This window comes from Beta vulgaris, chromosome 9 (assembly GCF_026745355.1).
Source record: "Beta vulgaris subsp. vulgaris cultivar EL10 chromosome 9, EL10.2, whole genome shotgun sequence".
Lineage (NCBI taxonomy): Eukaryota > Viridiplantae > Streptophyta > Magnoliopsida > Caryophyllales > Amaranthaceae > Beta > Beta vulgaris.
Genome location: NC_079210.1, coordinates 6788765 through 6795146, shown reverse-complemented (window position 1 = coordinate 6795146; position 6382 = coordinate 6788765). Strand labels below are relative to the sequence as shown.

The window sequence follows — 6382 nt, the reverse complement described above, 5'->3', positions numbered from 1 at the left end:
GAGGGGTTTTGTTTGATTTGTCTCAATGAGTACTTCATTAATATTAATTTTTACTGATACATAATGAAATATATTTAAAGTCAAATACATGCATTGGCAAACGTGGAAGTCAAAATAGGAAGAACAAAAGAGAATAAAGGGAGTAAAATTAAACACCCAAATAACATATTTATGCCTTTTAAAATTAATCTATGTTCGTTTATTCGATAAGAAAAAGACTATTTTTGTGCTATGTTCATTAACAATCAGATTAATAGTATAAATTTCTCTCTTTATTGAAAACATATTTTATTATAAAACTTCTTGAGAAATTTGAAAGTATTACCGCCACGTGATAACTTTAAAGGCTCTAATACCAACTACTAACTGAACTTTAAACTGGTGCAGAGGAAATAACTTATCTTTATTGAAATAAACTTTATTGTACGACTATATAACCATGAAAATAAAGAAAATAAAATAACAACTACTTGACTAATTACTAGCTCCTCCGTATGAAGTATGCATCCTATCAACCTGTAAATTCTTCTCGTCAAAATAGGGTCATCACAGGAACAAAGCCATAAAACAAAACAAAAATTCAATAAAAGCGTGTCAGTAAAAATTTTGAGTTATGCGGAATATTAAATACTTTATTTAATTAAATATTTGAAATATTTAATTTCGAAAAGCCTTCCTTAGATACTTGTAATACTTATATAATATAAAGTATATAACCTTAATAAAAGCTCTTTTTCCTTGCCTAGGTACCTTTCCTAAAGTGTGCACACCCCACAAGTTTAGTACTCCATCCTTTTCATTTTAACCTACACGCTTATACTTTTCACGCATGTCAATGCAAAACTTTGAGGACATATATCTTTAGTTTGGTATTTGTAAAAATTATAAAAAGTACATATTAAGGAAAAATTGTCAAAAATAAGTCAACCTATAAGCCATCCGCTAAAAACAAGTCAACCTTTTGATTATCCTTGAATAAGTCAACATTTAATAACAATTTGTTTTGAACAAGTCTTTGCATGTTGTTAACTTATTTAACCGCTTAAATATGATATGTTTTACTCTTCAAAAGGATGAGAGAGAAAATAATAAGAAATTAACAATTATAAAAAAGAAAGAAAAAGTCATATTATTTGTAATTTAACTTGTTTAAAATTGATAAGTACAAAAAGTAGACTTATTCTAGAAATAATCAAAAGATGACTTATTTTTAGCGGATGGGAAAAAGGTTGACTTATTATTGACAATTATTCCTAAAATATATGTTATGATGAATCTAACAAGATCCCACATGACTATATTTTCATCCGTGTATGAATCACAAATGATGGTCAAAGTGAAATTTGTGAATAGTGTAAAATATCAAAGTGTAACAATTAAAATGAAACGAAGGGAGTATTCCTTAGTGATTCTGTTACGAGGGGTTACTACCTTGTCCACATGACTTATACAAAAAATACATGGGTAGATAATATAATAGCTACCGTTCTTGCTAATAAATAACAAGTCGTTGCCTATTTATAATTGCGATCATAAAAGATCATATAACTGATAAAAATTATTTGGAAATAATCCTCCTTTAAAAAGAATATTAATGCTTATAAACTTAGCCATATATAAATGCATAAAATTTAACTCGTGAAATAATTTTGAAACTTCTAATTTTTATAGAGATAAAACCATACTAATAGTATTTGGTAACGTAAGGTACTAATAATAAAATTAATATTGATGCCAACTAAAAAGTCATGCAAATGCCATCTAAAATATTGGTGATGAACACTTTTAAAGGAAAAAAGCAAGCTAGATTAATTCATAAATAAAGAGTCCATAAGTACATAGGAGGAGGACAAATGCGTGATATCAACATAGTAATTATAGTTCACTAACATGAATCATGATATATAATAATGAACAAGGTTTTACACGGCCAACTTACAACATATAATACTCTTAGGAGTACATGAATCTAGTGTAGATGAGCATCAAGTTGATAATAAATTCACAAAAACATGCATTTTAATTCAAAATAAAAACCCTAAAAACATGATACTAAGTATGTATTTTTCACCTGAAATTAAAAGACTACTAGTGGAGAAAGAGAAAGGGTAGGCTAAAAGAGAGAGATTTTAAACTTCAGAAAAGAGATGTATTTCTCAAAATTGGTGTGAAGAATATGAGGAGAGGAGACCCCTATTTATACTAGTTAGGTAGGCAGAGTCGAAGTAAGATTACGAAACTAAAAAAATGGGTTTAACAGAAAAGATAAACAAATCTAACTAAGATCCAACAAATTTTTGCGATCATCCAACTAAAATTCTAAAGACTTAATCAAACATACTCCCCGTGAGCTAACTTGTTTAGCTGCGCCCGAATTTTTGTTTTAAAATCTCTTTTTTCTTCTTTTATTTTTGTAAATATTTTTGGATTTTCCTTAAACATTTTTTATTTTGTTTTAAACAAACTACTTGAAATTTAAAAATTAGTAAACTTAGGTCCAAAATCAATTTGGACTAGAATGTGCATTAAATACCCAAAACTTTTCTTAATTATAAAAGCCTATTTTAAGCCTTTCTAACAAATAATAAGCCTTTTCAGTAAATAAAACCTTTTTTAAAAACCAAAAATTTTCTAAAAATATATATATTAACTTACTAAAAATACGGAGTATTACAAATAAGGACCACATCCAATTGTACAAATTATCTGCTATATGTATATGTATATGTATATATATATATATATATATATATATATATATATATATATCATGACAAACTCGTTAGGTTTCAATAAATTAAATAGGAATTGAGATATTAATCAAGGATCCTCGGGAATATACCTTTGTCGACTAGGTCTTGAATAGCGATTTGTAGAAGGAGCAGTCTTGATGCTTGTACTAGTGGAAAAAACGTCAAGGACTGCGGTTAAAATAGCCCTAAGGGCTGTATTTTGGCCCGCAACCCTTGGGCAAAATGGAAGGGCTGCGGTTTTGGTCAAAATTGCAGCCCTTTATGCGCATAAAGGGTTGTGGTTTTGACCAAAACCCATCCCTTGTGACCCCAATTTTTTTTTTTTGTATTTTTTAGTCCTAAATGATTTCCGAACTGTTATATATATAATATCATTTTTCATTGCAAATTATGTTTTTTTATACAAATATAGAGAATGTTACATTAGTGTTACTTATGGACTGAACTTGTAGTCTTCAACCAACTATTAATAGGGTCTGAGATGCTAATGCATATAATATGTATGCATTTGTAGGCTGTAGCTGAATATGTGACTCTTCATTATATATGTTACCACGAGATTTGCCAATGCAGAAACAAATAACTATATATATAATTATATATGTACATATATGCACATGCACATTGAATATAGTTGCAATATAAGCTATATCAATAGGATGTTGAGCCTATTTCTTGGTAGTGGCCACAACAAAAAGGAGTCACATTAGGTGCGAGAGCACATCTAGTTGAAGCAGCACATGTAGGAGAGAACAATACCAGATTTGTTTTAAGAGGCAGTGTACTATGCAACAACTTAAAAGTTCAAGGATCCCGAGTGTCGAGGTCAGATTGTTAAAAATCATTAACTAACTAAATTTACCAACTTTTAGCAAGAAGCAAGCAATAACGGGCAAAAATTAGTGAACAAAACCATCACCATGATCCTAAGGGGGGCTACAATGCCCATACTAATTCCTCAAACAATCATCTTTAACTAAGGGGAAAAGGGGGATAAATAAGGTTCATCCTCAAACAATCAACTTCGAGTAAAAGGGTTCTATATTCTAAAACATAACTCGAAAAAAAGCAGTACAAAAAAGAGTAAGAATAAGACATACCTTTTCTCATACATACATTACGAGTCAATATGTAACAATTATCTCCTCTTCGATTCATATGTAGGGTCCCTCCAAAGATACATAAATCAAAGTATCAGATTAACAATCAGCACACAACACAAACAATCCAATAAAAATAGCTATATTGTTTTATACCAAGTCAACAACACACAATCACTAGAGGAGTAGAAAGTTGAAATCTTCATATAATTTCTTTTGATTTGCGAAATTCATGCATTAATATCTTACATTTCATTGGATGGGGAACAATTTTCAAGTATTAAAAGTTCCAACGTACTATACTGCGGTTTGTACCTCATAAAGGGAAGAAAACAAGCGTCGACATAAACTACTATTTGAAATTGAAATTAATTCCTTTAAGCCAGATAAGGTGTAAGGAGGAGGACGACAATGAAACTATAAAGAGTCAAACCCATACTGAAAAGTGGACATCAAAGGCATCCAATTGCATTCAATACCTCTTAATTACATTGACATTGTGCAACAACAAGACTAACCCCTCACTAAGATTGTCAATATGCATCCCTCAACCCACAATTTGAGTTAGACCTGCTAATTGGACATAAGATTTTCACAATGCAAACTTACTACACAGACAACAAAATCCTGATGATACATAATGCCAAGCTATAAAATTTACAGACAGTATATTGAAATCCACGATGTTGCTCCTAGACTCATATTCGTTAAACATATACGATGAGAGGACCTCAAATTGATTAGGAAAGGGCAAAAACTTCAGAGTAAACCATCATTGCGTGCAATTTTGCAAATTGTGAGTAACAGTCTCAAGTATAATGTAAGTATAATACATTTACACTTGAAAGAGTAGACATTTACAATTACATCATATAACACTCAAAATCCATATCCGAAGTAATATCAATTATTTAATCATAATCTTAAAATCAATTGAGAGAGAGATTAGAAAGTGGGTAATACCAATAAGAGAAGCAACTCGGTGGCGCACCATTGGCCATAAGCAACAACACACGCAGACGCACAACCACCGCAACTTCAATCGACGAAGTAGAGGAGAAATAGAAGAATAGAACATAGGAGAAACCGAAGAAAGAAGAGGAAGTCACCTCTTTTAATCTGCAACAATAGCAATAAAATCAACAACAACAACAAAATCAATAACAACAACAATAATAAAATCAACAACAACAATACAAGTACGAAAAATTAAATTAAAGAGCGAACAAGAAGCGAAGCTTGCGGTGAAAGAAGGGAGCGAACAAAGGAGAGAGAGAAAAGGGAGATACAAAGGAGAGAGATGAGGGGACGCGAAGCTTGCGGCGGTGCTCTGGTGGTGAACATTTCACAACATCTTATTCTCAATTGAACTATGATGGTAAAATACACATCATAACGAAACTCTAAGAGCTAGAAAATAATAGTTGATCTTATAACAACTAAAGCAAAGAAATCAATAAAGAACCATGCATCTTTTCATGAATCACAATTCACAACCCCCTAATCGTCAACCGAACAAAACATTGGTTGCAAATGCACATTATAACAAAAGTATAAGAGCAACAAATAGAAATACTTTAACAACTAAAGCGGAGAAACCACAATTCACAACCCCCTAATCGTCAATCGTCGTAAAAACTAAAATGCACATAAAAAAAAACTCTAAGAACAACAAACATATTAATGTTACATATCGGAGAGCATAAAATTGAGCAAGAGCCATCTTAAACTGCAATGTACCACCAAGAGCGGCAAAAAGTGGTACAAAAACGCCTCAAATTTCTTTCTCTCTATTCCAATCTCCATGAACCGGTGTGAAATTGAGCAGCTTAAAGCAATAAAACATTCACAACAATCATAAAAAAATGTAGAAACATGTCCTGGAAATGGACTCACAAAATAAATATTAGCAATCCTGACAATTACAACAGAAGGTACCATAGAAGAGCTCGGAATGGGCTATAAGGTGTGCAGTCAATCGAGACGTAGTTGCAACAATATTGAAAGCTAGAAATGATTGTGTGCATCCTAATTCTCCAAAGTTCCTACACATATTACATCACATAATTACATTTTCAATGAGACGACACAAAATTGAAAACAAAATGATCTCCAAATTTGAGCGGTAAATAAAGACATCCTTATTCAAAAGAACACAAAAATTCGCAGAATCGGAATCGATTGCAAATAGTTCCTAGAGTATAAGATTACAAATCAATTAAGGAATGCAGGAGAGCTAAATAAAAATACTAATCCTAAATTGATAATTATAAACTGCATATATATAAACTAGCAAAACAAGACTCATTGACAAATATTGAAATGCAGAACTATTTGCAATAGTAATAGTATGTAACAAGTAAAATGATTGAAAAGTAGAATTATAACCTAGAAGGAGTGAAGGAGAGGCGGCGAGTGCGGAGGCGAGGGGAGAGTATGTGATGGGAGGAGAGAGAGAGAAAGGCCTAAGTAATATTGGGTACGCGAGTAATACGATGCGGAAAGAAGAGAGTTTAGGGCCAATAGATT

At 31.5% G+C, this 6382-nt stretch overlaps 1 long non-coding RNA gene across 4 annotated transcripts; it reads right to left on the bottom strand.

Annotated features, from left to right (window-relative positions):
• Positions 1–382: 382 nt before the first annotated feature.
• Positions 383–6382, bottom strand: LOC104903008 (uncharacterized). 4 transcript variants are annotated; one of them, XR_007269990.2, is made up of 5 exons: positions 6242–6381; positions 5750–5898; positions 4817–4972; positions 3854–3922; positions 383–525 (listed from the first exon to the last, which is right to left on the bottom strand). It is a non-coding gene; the product is annotated as an uncharacterized LOC104903008 (long non-coding RNA). The 4 variants fall into 4 exon arrangements; XR_007269991.2 differs by having other exon boundaries at positions 5792–5898; positions 6242–6378; XR_791406.4 differs by lacking the exon at positions 5750–5898 and having other exon boundaries at positions 6242–6382.